Here is a 14,334-nt window from a genome sequence, read left to right on the forward strand (position 1 = left end):
CTAAGGCAGATGCTTAATGACTGAGCCACCCAGGTGCCCCTTGAATGTTTGAATATTTATGTGCACGCAGGCCTTCACGGAAATGAAGTGAAGATATAAAGAGTGAGTTAAACTTACCATATTAGGGATGCCCAGCTGGCTTGCTTGAAAGAGCGTGTGACTCTTGATCTTAGGATGGTGAGTTTGAGCCCTATGTTACAGGCAGAAGTTATTGATATAATAAATGCTTGTTTCTGGTTTGTTAAGGTTTTTTTTTCCTTTAAGATTTATTTATTTATTTTAGAGAGTAAGCACACTCAAGCAGTGGGAGGGACATAGGGAGAGAATCTCAAGCAGAACCTGACACAGGGCTCAATCTCACAACCCTGAGATCATGACCTGAGCTGAAATCAAGAGTCAGATGCTTAACCAACTGAGGCACCCACGTGCCCCTGTTAAGGTTTTTTTGGTCGTTTTTGTTTTTGTTTTTTTTAAGATTTTATTTATTTATTTGACAGAGAGAGAGATCACAAATAGGTAGAGAAGCAGTCAGAGAAGGGGGGAAGCAGGCTCCCTGCTGAGCAGGTCCAGATGTGGGGTTTGATCCCAGGACCCTGAGATCACGACCTGAGCCGAAGGTAGAGGCTTAACCCACTGAGCTCCCAGGTGCCCCCCTGTTAAGGTTTTTAAAAACCGTTTTATATTGCAAAATGTAGTATGCATATAGAAAAGTGTGCATAAAATATAAATATACAAATTAGTGGAGTTTTGTAAAGCAAAGGCTTGAATTACCACTACCTCGGTCAAGAAATTAAAGATTTGCTAATGATTTAAAGAACAGGAATGGGTATTAATTTTTTAATACTTCTGACATTAAAACCATTAGTTAATAACCTTGGGAAGTTTAAAGGGATTATTGGAGTGATATCATAGACAGTATCCTTTAAAAGTGCCAGTTATCAACTGTAGCTTTAATTGAGGCACTGAAGCTGCCATTATTTTACATTTCCAGGAGGGTCTGATTTTCTCCTGTGCTTTGTAATTGATATCCGTCTGTGTTCTCATTATCTGTCCTTGGATGGCTCACGGGTACTTCAAAGTCAACGTATTTATGCTTCTCTTCCGGTGTTTCCTGTCTTAGTAAATGGTACCTCCCTCTCTCTACCCAGTTGTTATGTGAAATCTGAGTAACATCTGTGACTCCTTCCTTTCTTGACTGATTTGTTCAGCAGTGTTTATCTAGCACTTACTATGGGCTAGATACTTATTAGCACTGAGGAGGTAATAAGTAACAAAACAGACATGGTATTTTCATGAGCTTACACCACCATATCCTGTGGATAGCACCTCCTGAGTGTCTCTGAAGTCTCTGCTTTCGTTTGTTCCCCTCACCATTACTGTAGTCCAAGTCATTATCTTTCACCTGGGTTACAGAAATAGTCTGCTGAGTAGTTTCCCGGCTTGTCCTTTGCCTTTCCCAACCATTTCCTGTACTCGAGCCAGGAACAGCGGAACATTTTATGCTTTCCTTAAAATCCTGCGATGTTTGTCATTGCCCTGTTTTGAGAACTGAGAAGTCCATTCTCACTTCTTGCCATTCCCAACTTCGAATTCTGCGCTTCAACAATATTTCATTTACTCAGTTTGTGTTCTGTTTTTTGTACATCTCCTTCTACTTCTCTGATGCCTATTGTCTCTGTTTGCTTACCCATTTTTCAGGTCTCAGGTTCAACATCATTATCTCCAAGGAACCTCCCCATAGCTTACCCATACTATGTTTTTTTTTCCCATGGTAGGTTCTTCTCCTGCATTTTCCCCTTGGTCTCTGATAGCGTACGTGTCATAGCACTTGTCATATAGTTTTCTAGTTTCTCATTTCTTTGGCTGTCTTCCCCTAACTAGACTTCAAGCTCTGGGAGGGCAGGGACTATGCCTACCTTATTAGCCATTGTGTTAACTGCATCTACCACAATATCTATTAAATTTTAGGCACTGGGAATAAATATTTGTTCAGTGAATAAACTAATTAGGGATAGGGGATGGTAGCAAGGGAGGAGCAGTGAGTTGTTCCAGCCAATAATTTAATGAGAATAATCAGAATTGGAATTAGGGTTCATATTTCAAGTCTTTTCCTCAAAGTGTATGTTTTTTTCTCGGTAATTCATTTTCTGTTTTGGATTTTTTTAATCACTTAAACTTTGGTTGGTTAAGACTTAGAGGGAATTAGGAATTGGATATCATGTTCTTACATCTTTTGAAGACCAAGACAACAAGAAGGAAAACATAAACCAGGATTTTGGATGCTAAAAATATTGCAGAATTTAGAGCCTTGACCTTCAGGCCGTGTGTCAGTATGATGAGAGTTGTACAACTGTTAGGAATAAGCATCTCTGATATAGAAAGTTTTTGCCAAGTTCAGACAGTCTGCTATGTCGTAAGTCTTACAGCTTTGGAAATCAGCTGAAGGCAAATCAAAACACTAAATCGAATGGATTGGTAGAAATGCAAGCATTGTAGTAAAAATAAAAAGAAATCTTTAGCATTGTTTGGGGATTGGTATATAAATGCAGTGTTGTCCATAAAGCTAAGAATTGCATCCTTTTAGAAATTATAATGAATTAAATAAAATTAGTCTGTCATTTATTTGATATAAAAATTATACTGGAAGTTGTTATTTGTAGTAAAGGAGTGTGGAAAGGATCTTTAAAGTTTTTTTCAATATAATATAAATATTAAATAACGTAGTAGGATAATAAACCAAACCAAAGTTCACCAGGGACTTCAACCTGGCGCTTCTCTTGTTATGGTTGTTGGGAAACTGTTGGTCAAGGATGGTAGATACTTTTGTGCACTGCACTATGCTTGCAGTCTCAGCAGGATAAAAAAAAAAAGTAAAAGAAACCTTTTCTTCCTTCAAGGACTTTTTATACTATTTGGTACGATAAGACATAGTTACATGAAAAAAACCAACAGCAACAAAACAAGGTGTTTAAGGTAGAATAATTATAGAATGATTAGACTGGATAATTAGTACAGAGGTTTTGAAGAAATAGGGGTTACTGTCAATGGGAAAGGCACTGTTTCTGGCAGGTTGGCATCTCGTAACTGAGTATTGAACAGACTGGATATTTTGGAGCAAAGAAGTAATGTGAAAAGAGTAGTATTTTAAGTGATTAATTTGACAAAATTGTATTGAATAAATTGATTTGAGGAGGGAGAAACATAAGATGTGTAATAGCTTATGATCATAGACTCTATGGCAATAGTGAAAGGGGTTGAAGAGAACAGTAAGATGTGAAAAGGCATTTAGGAAGAATACAGGATATTGGAAATTACTGGATATAGAAAATAGGAGAAGGAGAAGTAAAAAACAATTTTAAATTTTAAGAATAATACTGAAATTCAACAAATATTTATTAAGCATCCATTCCTTACCACATACTGAACTAGGCGCTGAGAAAAAATGATAAGAAAGACAGTCCTCTTTCATTCTGCACTAAATTGTAAATTGAAATGGGGAAGGCAAGAAAGGAAGCTGATTTGGAGCAAGAGTAGAGCTTAGTCTTAGGTTATTAATTTCGGATAAGATATCGAACCGCTAATGTGCACTGAACAGTTGGAATTTAGAGAAGAGTTTAGGATCTGTGAGATAGATTATGAAGTTAGAACCAGCTGGGCTCCCAGGACACTAGTCATCACAACTGTCCTTTTGTAAGTGCCCTCTACTTTCCTTATGGTTTGTCAAGTTCACAGTCCTTACCCTGCCTCTTCCTAGTCTACTTCTCTCTCTCCTATACTGCTCAGCAGTGCTAGGTGAAATTTTAGAATATTTCTTATTGGCTACATGACAGACATACTGATTTTTGTATTAAAGAAGCAGCACAGTAGAGTGGTTCAAAGCACAACTTTGGAGCCAGACAATCTGGATTTGAGTCTTGGTTGTGTCATTTGCTAGCTTACACAAGTCACTTCATCTCTCTGTGTCTCAGTTCCATCACACACGCAATGAGAACCATAAGAGTGTGAAACTCATAGAGTTGGTATGAGGGATAATTGAGCTAATCTATGTAAAGTGCTCAGAACACTGCCTCAGCACACAGAGTGCTTGTATATGTATTTGTTAAGTAAATAAATTGAAACGCCCGCATTTGGGCCCTCATTACCACCTACCAATGTTTTAATCATCTCTAGTGGCTCCATATCTAACCACATCTTTCCTTTCTTTCCTCTTAAGACCTGACCTAATCATCATCTACTCAACAAACAAAACAAAACAAAAAACAAAGCAAAACAAAAAAACCCACATTCAGTATGCTCTTCTCCACCTCCAAACTGTCTCTGTTGTCATTTCTTCTCCCCTCCTTTCAGGGGCTAGTATCCTCCTTCCCCACCTCTTCCATGATATTACTAGATCAGTTATGTCTTCATTTGTGTCTTTACTTTCTTCTCCTCTCCTTTCTCCTTCTTTTCTTTAAAATCCCTCAAGTTGGGGTGCCTGGCTGGCTTAGTCAGTTAAGTGTCTGCCTTTGGCTTAGGTCATGACCCCAGGGTCTTGAGATAGAGCCCCACTTCGGGCTCCGTGCTCAGTGTGGAGACTGCTTCTCCCTCTGCCTCTCCCCCTGCTTATGCGCTCTTGCTCTTTCTCTCTCAAATAAAATTTTTTAAAAAAGAATCTTAAAAGTAAATAAATGAATGAATGAATAAATAAATAAATAAAATAAAATGTCTCCGTTCTTAGAAATAAAAATGACATGGGGTGCCCGGGTGGTTCATTCGGTCAAGTGTCCAACTCTTGATTTTGGCTCAAGTCATGATCTTAGGGTCATGGAATCAAGCTCCACCTTGGGCTACGCTGGGCCCTGTTTAGGATTCTCTTTCCTTCTCCCTGTGCCCTTTCCCCCCACCTCCCACTTGTGCTCTCGCTCTCTACCAAAAAAAAAAAAAAAAGAAAAGAAAAGAAAAAAGAAAAAAAATTGACCTTAACTGGACTTATTGTGATGCTCATTTTGCAATATATACAAATATCAAATCATATTGTATACCTGAAACTACTATAATGTTATATCGATTATACCTCAATAAAAAAATACACAGATAAAAATTACTACCAAAATCACTTTTTTTTTAAAAGATTTTTATTTATTTATTTGACAGACAGAGATCACTAGTAGGCAGAGAGAGAGAGGAGGAAGCAGGCTCCCCGCAGAGCAGAGAGCCCGATGTGGGGCCCGATCCCAGGACCCTGGGATCACCACCTGAGCCGAAGGCAGAGGCCTAACCCACTGAGCCACCCAGGCGCCCCCCAAAATCACTTTTTGTCTTAACTCTTGCTTTCGAACTACTGACTTATCTTTCTGTCCTTTCTCCTCGGATTCTCTAGGGAGTGGTGTTTACCCACTTAGATTCCTGTCATTCTACTGATACTGCTTTCTTGTAGGTCACTACAGACTTCCTAAATACCTTCCATACCTTCTTAGTTCTTTTCCTTTGGGACAATTTTATGATATTTTGTCTGCTTGATCCCTTTTATTAATTAAAAACTCAACCCTTGGCTTCTAAAACATTGCTTTTTTTTCCGGGTCCTCCTCTGCCCACTCTTTTTCCAGACTTCCATCTCCAGCCCACTTTTCTCTCTTGCCGTTTCTCCATTTGTAACTTTACCCACTCCCATGGCCTCATCTAGTGCGTACATACCCATGATGTCCTGATCTATCCAGCTCTGACCTCTCCAAACTTTATGTTTTCTCTGGACTCCAGATTTGCATTTCCTAGTCATCTACTACACATCTTGATCTACATGTCTTACAGATTTGTAGCAGTCTCAGTATTTCTGGAGCAAAACTGTTTTTTTCATCCTGTTGCTCCTCCTCCTTCTCTTCTCATCTTTTCTTCATAAACCATTCAGTCATCTAAGACATTAATTCTCATTTGTCAGTCCCACCGTTGATGCTCAGCTAACTGCAGAGGGCACATGTTAAAAATAGAAACTCTTAGTCCTACCCTCCAAAGAACCTGACTCAGTAGGTCTGGGGTAGGACCCAGGAACCCTTTACTCTGATGCTCATCCAAATTTGGGAATCACTGATGAAAACTGGAATTTGCTCCCTTCCTTCCTTCCCCTATGACCTGTTGAATCATCAAGACTTGTCAGTTCTATCTTTTTTGTGTCTTGACTCTGTCTTCTTGTCTCCCATTTACATGGCTGGTACCCTAGTTCAGGCTGTCATCTCTCATGTGAACCAGTAGGCACTTATTTATTTAAATGGCTGTTGAATAAATGAATGCGTCATTGCCATAGTCTGCTGTAGGTCTCTCTTTTTCTAGTTTTGCACACACTACTGTCCATTTTTAATGGAACCTTCAGAGTTATCTTTAAAATATCAATCTAATAATAAAAGTTTCCTTAAAAAAATCTATCAATGGTTACCAAATTTTATTACACATTAGGATACTCATTCAAATACACATGTCTCAGCCCTATCTCTGGAAATTCCAGTTCAGTAGCTCTGGTGTAGAGCCCAGGAATCTGTATTTTTTTCCATGGATCTCAGGTTATTCTGATGCAGCTTTACATTTTGGAACTATTGACATGGAGAGTAAAAAGGTTGTTTCCATGGCATGGAAATTTTTTAACCCATCTTACCAGTTTCTTTCCCCACGACTGCTCAACCATATTCACATAACCTGCACGTTTATTACTTGCCATTTCCTGAGCACTCCTCGTGAACATATGCTCATGTTGTTCTCCTTGCTTACATTGCCCTCCCTGCCCTTCTGTACTTGGTAGAGCCCCCCTAAATCTTTCAAGGTTCTGTTTAGATGTTACCTTCTCTCCAAAGTTTATCTTGTCAGAATTTATTTGTCCTTCCTTCTTGTCCTCATACACTTGTTCTTCATGATAGTTTATCAACTACCTGTGAAATCATCTTACACAAATTCATATTTAAACTTTTCTTACGCTAGACTGAGAGTTCCTGATAAGAGGAAGCGTGTTTCAACCATCTTTTTCTCCTTAGTGCCCAGTATACTCCTTAAATGAATGAATCAGTGTCCACTACAGTTCTGAAAGAAGAGGAACTCTGTTATTGTCAGGAAGAGGAGACCGAGGTCTGACCCTTCAGAAATTTACATGTTTCAGAAGAGAAGGAGTGATCATACAGAAAACTGAAGAACTAGTTAGTTATCAAGGAAGCTAAGGAAGCCTCAAGAGATACCATTTAATGGCTCCTTCATCCAGCTGTTTACTAAATACATATGTATTTATTGAGCATTTACTATCTGTCAGGCATTATTCTGGGTAATGAGGGATATTACTTGCTGCAGAGAACTTGGATGTGTATTTGCATCTAAAATAGAAAAATAGGGGCGCCTGGGTGGCTCAGTGGGTTAAGCCACTGCCTTCGGCTCAGGTCATGATCTCAGGGTCCTGGGATCGAGTCCCACATCGGGCTCTCTGCTCAGCAAGAAGCCTGCTTCCCTCTCTCTCTCTCTCTGCCTGCCTCTCCATCTACTTGTGATCTCTCTCTGTCAAATAAATAAATAAAATCTTTTAAAAATTGATTTTAAATAAAATAAAATAGAAAAATAGAAACATCAAAATCTTTTTTAAAAACTTGATTTTATCTTAATGAGGTTTATAGTTGAGGTTTCTTTCTATACTATTAAGTCAGTTATCTCTGTCTTTTAGAGGACAGAAGATCAATGTGTAACTGTCACACTAGCCCATGAATGCCGGGCCCCACAGAAGCTCAAGTCTGTTATTTTCCATCGTTCCCTAAGTAAATGTCCAGTTAGTTATTTTCCATCATTCCCTAAGTAAATGTCCAGCTAGTAAAGTCCAGTTAGTTGTAGGTTCGAGAAAGTTATACCCCAGTTTCCAAAACTGAATTTTCTAAAAGATTGTGAGGAGTCAGACCTTCTTAATTATTTGGAATAAACTGTTAATCTTACATGAAAGCGCAGGGATAAAATCTTTTTTTCCCTTTAATCTGAGAAACCTTTTTTTTTTTTCTGGTGAGATTCCTGGGAAAGCAACCAACTCATTTAAGAAAAGTTTAGCTGGTCTGAGACGAACATCTCAACTAGTTTTTCTTTTTCTTTTTTTTTTTTTTTTTAAAGATTTTATTTATTTATTTGACAGACAGAGATCACAAGTAGGCGGAGAGGCAGGCAGAGAGAGAGAGGAGGAAGCAGGCTCCCCGCTGAGCAGAGAGCCCGATGCGGGGCTCGATCCCAGGACCCTGGGACCATGACCTGAGCCGAAGGCAGAGGCTTTAACCCACTGAGCCACCCAGGCGCCCCTCAACTAGTTTTTCTGAACACATTGGGCAGAGGGAATTGTCTCACTCCCTCCTGTAGGGGCTCTAAATCATAAGAGCAACTTGATGAAATACCTTTTCCGTTTCCAGATCCAATAGTCGTGTGCTGGTAGAACTCTGACTATGCCATGATTGGACATCTTGACTGGTTGTTACATTTTCATGATTACTTGTTGGACAAGGGTGAGGAGTCCCATGTCTCCTGTATGATTTCTGCTTTTAATGAGGTTCTAGTAATGCCTCTACAAGGTTCCTGTTTTGTTTCTGTTTAGCCCTATCCTCAAGCAATTTTATTAGGTTCCATCTGGCCCGTGGCTAACAGCAACAATTTATTGCCTGGATTGTGCCTTTCTTAAATCTTATTTGTTCCTGCTAAAATCAAAAATGTTTTGTTTTAAACAGTGGGAAAAAAATTTAGGCCAGGACTCCAAGTCAGCATCCAAATGCATAAATTTTATTATTGCAAACTGTGGTCAATGACCAAACAGTTGACATTTGGAGGCATATAGTAGCTTCAGACTTCGCAGACTATCCATCAAATCTTTTTGAGCAAGTCATGCTGTGGCAGGTGGAAGACTCAGGAGCCAAAGCAGTTTCATTATTTACCTACTGTTTCCAGCCTAGGGCTACTGTTGCCCCAGTGGAGAGATTTATCAAACGGTTTTGATATGATGACCTGTGAGTAAGGAGGAAAATGTATTTCCAACAAAATCTATGAACATAAGTGGAACTTCGGGCTATGGTGCTTTCTATCCACTCTAGAGAGGGGATACACCTGCCTCATCCCCTAACAACAGAGCCCTGAAGATTTATGCTCTTAAGCCTGCCTTCCCCCTTGGTTCTGTCCTTCCTGGCCATCTCTTGACAGTGTCAGTAGAGACCTTCTCTCTGCTTTGCTGTAGGCCTGCTTTGGTTACTGATACAGTATAAAATCTGCTTGTCCTGATTATTTCTCTGAACTTGAGTTTATCCCATTTAGGACCTCTTACTTCTCCAAAGAAAGGATTACGCATATTCCTTTTGAATTCTTCATGTTTGAGTCATGTTCTGTTATAACACTTGAAGGACTAAGGTCTCTACTATCTGTGGTCTTTGAAAGTCACTGTCTCACCTTTTATCAGGGTTTCCCGTGGTTATTTAGGGAGTGATTGGATTGCACTGAGAGCATTAGGCTTTGTAAAGCGGTTAACTTGCTTTACTAATGACTGTTCTTCTTTCTTTATCTTATTCATAGATTGCTGTCTTTTATTGATATATACATAAATTGTTTCTTTTTTTTTTTTTTTTAAGATTTTATTTATTTATTTGACAGAGAGAAATCACAAGTAAGCAGAGAGGCAGGCAGAGAGAGAGGAGGAAGCAGGCTCCCCGCTGAGCAGAAAGCCCGATGCGGGGCTCGAACCCAGGACCTGGGATCATGACCTGAGCCGAAGGCAGCAGCTTAACCCACTGAGCCACCCAGGCGCCCCGACATAAATTGTTTCTTAATACCATTCCCCTTATGCAGATTTCACTAGTTTCACATGCATATACATACATACATACATACTTACATGCTTTTCAGGTTTTTAAAGCCCCAAGGGGCTCTGATGGTATCTGCAATTACTCAGTGTAAGAATGTTATTGTTTCTCTTCTAAACTTTAGTGGGGGCAGAAATCCCTTCTGATCACCTATCTTACTCTTAAGAAAAGGGGGGAAAACACATCTTTTGGTCTGACCTGATCTAGATTATCTGACTATTGACGCTTTGCGTTAAAGAGTATTGGAGTGCTTTTGGTGAGCTTTGTTGTGGTTGTGCGTATGAGTGTGTATGTGTTTCTTATCCCTCCACTGCCTGCTGCAGCCTCAACCATGACTCAAGGAACAGTGCTCTCTAGCCACATTACTGCTTGTCTAAGCTTTCAGTTATGACTTGTGAATTCCATCACTGTTTTTCCTAAGCTAATAGGGGATTACATCTAGCTGCCAGTGTATCCTGCTCTGTGCTTTTGGACCAGCTCGAAGACTTCTTTCTGGTAGGAAAGTTAGTATTACATTTTCTGTGGTTTCTGGGAATGGCATAAGAAAAGGAAATCTAGTAATTCTAAACCCTCTTCTTATGGTCTCTGTTAATATGTAGCATATTAAAATTATTAGAATTTCGCCTCTCTTCACCCTCTCGTGGACTAATAAGTAGTTTAAAGGCCAGAATTATTAGACAGTGGCAAGTCAGGAGGAGAAACAAAGAAAGTGGGACATCTGTAAGCCAACCCCTGGAACTGAAAATGTCTGGGTAAAGGAGTCTCATGCAGAGCTCAGAGAGATATAGGCAAATTATTGTCTCAGTAGCTCATGTTAGATCCCAGGAAATTTTTTTTTTTACCCTTTTATTTTGAAACAGTTGTAGATTCATAGAAACTTACACAGAGAAGTCCTGTTAATCCTTCATCCAGTTTTCTCCCACTAGTAATGTCTTATATAACTGTAGTATGTTATCAAAACCAAGAAATGGACATTGGTACAATTCATAGATCTTACTCAGATTTAAACTGAGAAGTCTTATGAGATGCCATCTAACTGTTGAGTTGTTTCCCAGCCTTTAACTTTGGTTGTATACTTGCTAGCAGTGTAAAGCGCACAGAAGTACTAGATGTGATGGCCAGACTTTTTCTCTCATTGACTTATTATTTTCAATAAACTCTTTGAAACCTTGCAGAGAATGATGTAACAAATACTCGTGTAGCTGCCAGCTAGCTTAAGAGATAGACTATTAGCAATACAGTTGAACATATCTTTATATTTTTACTTCATATGAATGAATCCCTGTATAATGTATGTTGTTTTACGTTTTTAAAATATGTAAATGGTGGGGCACCCGGGTGGTTCAGTGGGTTAAGCCTCTGCCTTCAGCTCAGATTATGATCTCAGGGTCCTGGGGTCGAGCCCCACATTGGGCTCTCTGCTCAGCAGGGAGCCTGCTTCACCCTCTCTCTCTGCCTGCCTTTCTGCCTACTTGTGATCTCTCTCTCTCTCTCTCTCTGTTAAATAAATAAATAAATAAATAAATAAAATCTTAAAAAATATATGTAAATGGCATATTCTACATATTCTTTTGCTATGTGCTTTTTACAGTTTAATATTATATTTGTAAGATTTGTTATCATAGCATTAGTTTATTCATTTTTACATTGATACACGGGATACTTTCTCATTTTCACATTATCCTATGGTAGCCCACTATATGATTGTACTAAAATTTATTATCTTCTGCTGATGGATATTTACATTGTTTTTAGGATGGTGATGTTCATTTTGCTATTAAAACAATGTTGAAATGAGAATCAAAACCACAAAGATAATACTTCCCACCCACTTGGATGTTTGTTTTTTAATTAACATATAATGTATTATTAGTTTCAGGGGTACATTTCTGTGATTCATCGGTCTTAGACAATTCAGAGCATTCACCATAGCACATACCATCCCAATGTCCATCACCCAGCTACCCTATCCCTCCCACCCCCTTTCCTTCCAGCAACCCTCAGTTTGTTTCCTGGGATTAAGAGTCTCTTATGGTTTGTTTCCCTCTCTGGTTTTCTCTTGTTTCATTTTTTTCTCCCTTCACCTATGATGCTCGTGTCTTATTTCTCAAATTCCTCATACCAGTGAGATCATATGGATGGTTTTAATAAAAAAGATGGACATTAACAAATATTTGTGACAATGTGAAGAAATTGGAACCTCATACATTGCTTGTGGGATTGTAAAGTGCCATACCCACCTTGGGAAACAGGCTTGGTAGTTCCCCAAAATATTAAATGCAAAGTTACCACGTATGTCCACGCAAAAACTGGTTCATGAATGTTTATAGCAGCATTATTCCTAATAACCAAAAATTGGAAAAAAACTCAAATGTCCGCTAGCTCATGAATGGATAAACAGAATGCGCTGTATCCATACAATGGAGTATGATTGGCCATAAGAAGGAATGAAGTACTAGTGTATGCGACAGTGTGGGTGAACCGTGAGAACATTATACTAAGCGAAAGAAACCAGATGCAAAAGACAATGTATTGATTCCATTTGTATGAACTGTCTAGAATAGGCAAAGACAGAGAGAGAATGTAAGTTAGTAGGTGCCAAGGGCTAAAGAGAGGGAGCACTGGGGAGTGTTGACTAGTGGATATGGGGTTTCTTTCTGGGGTAATGAAATGTCCTGAAATTAGATGCTGGTGATAGTTGCACAATTCTGTGAATATACTAAAAACTGCCAAATTGTATGCTTTAAAAGAGTTAAGTTTTTATGGTATGTAAATTACATCTCAATGAAGATATTATAAAAACAAAAAACTCATAATGCTACCGTGAGCATGCTTGTTCCTTGTCCCATGTGTACATGTGTTACAGTTTTTCTAAGGGTTATATGAAAGATCAAATGTTCGTGCATCTTTACCAGATAGTGCTGTTCTGAATTCTTGGCTGTACCAATTTGCATTGCCTCCAACTGTGTGTGAAACTTCCTATAGCTCCACATTCTCATTTTGTCAGATTTTTTTTTCATTTTGTCAGATTTTTTGTGTCATTGACTTGGCAGCTCAAAACTGATGTTCTCAAATCAATTGCCTACTATTCTCAGACAGTGCCAACAGTGTGATGCTATTCGTAAATGCCTATTGACTATTGCTACAGATTTCTTAGTGATTAGCTATAAAATATTAAGGCCCAAGTACTTGGCATATTGCTTGATATTTGAGGTTGGTGCATGACTAACATCATACAAAGTTTATGAAATCAGGGAGAGATTGGACAGGTCCATTATCAAAAACCTTCCTTAGCATCAGACAACTGCATCTCAGCAAACCATATTTGGATTTTTTAGTTTATAAATTATCTAGACACTATACATTTTTTCCACTGCCTCTTCTGTCCCACCATATCCCTCTGCAGTTTCTTTATAGTAAAAGTTTTTCTTTTCTTTTTTTTTTTAAGATTTTATTTATTTATTTGACAGAGAGAGGGATCACAAGTCGGCAGAGAGGCAGACAGAGAGATGGGGGGAAAGCAGGCTTCCCAGTGAACAGAGAGCCTAATGCGGCCTTGATCCCAGGATCCAAGGACCCTGAGATCATGACCTGAGCCTAAGGTAGAGGCTTAACCCACTGAGCCACCCAGGCAACCCTATAGTAGAAGTTTTTCATGTTGTAGTAGAGTTTTTTTGTTGTTTTTTTGTTTTTATTTTTATTTTTTTAGGATTTTATTTTTAAGTAATCTCTACACCCAACATGGGGCTTGAACTCACAACCCCGAGATCAAGAATCGCTTGCTCTCTACTGACTAAGCCAGCTATGAGCCCCTAGATTTTTTTTTTAAGATTTTATTTATTGGGGCTCCTGGGTGGCTCAGTGGGTTAAAGACTCTGCCTTCGGCTCAGGTCGTGATCCCAGGGTCCTGGGATCGAGTGCCGCATCGGGCTCTCTGCTCGGCGGGGGTGCTGCTTCCCCCCACCCCTCTCTCTCTGTCTGCCTCTCTGCCTACTTGTGATCTCTGTCTGTCAGATAAATAAATAAAATCTTTTAAAAAAAAGATTTTTTTAAATTTACTTGACAGGAGACATAGGGAGGAGGGAACACAAGCAGGGAAAGGGGTAGAGGGAGAAACAGGCTTCCCGACAAGCAGGAAGCCCAGTGTCGGGCTTCATCCCAGAACCTGAAATTACGACCTGAGCCAAAGGCAGATGCTTGGTGTCTGAGCCACCCAGGTGGCCCTAGATTTTTTTTTTAATGGCAAAATTCTGGCTGAACACATAGAAAAAGAAACTTAGATCCTTTTGATATATTTTCCATTTCAATCATACAATAATTGCCGCCTTTCCCTCTGGTTAGTGTTATGGTTTAAATAATTACGATTATTCCAAGAACTTTTTTTTTTTCTCCCAGTGAGGAGAGTCTTTATTAAAAAGGATTATTGCGGGGCGCCTGGATGGCTCAGTGGGTTAAGCCGCTGCCTTCGGCTCAGGTCATGATCCCAGGTCCTGGGTTCGAGCCCCGCATCGGGCTT

General features: G+C 39.3%; 1 protein-coding gene across 7 annotated transcripts in view; it reads left to right on the plus strand.

Moving 5' to 3' along the window:
- Positions 1-14,334, plus strand: part of PPP1R12B (protein phosphatase 1 regulatory subunit 12B) — a 216,470-nt gene that overhangs the window by 18,542 nt on the left and 183,594 nt on the right. The gene's annotated exons all lie outside the window — the stretch shown is intronic.

Source organism: Lutra lutra, chromosome 15, assembly GCF_902655055.1.
Source record: "Lutra lutra chromosome 15, mLutLut1.2, whole genome shotgun sequence".
NCBI lineage: Eukaryota > Metazoa > Chordata > Mammalia > Carnivora > Mustelidae > Lutra > Lutra lutra.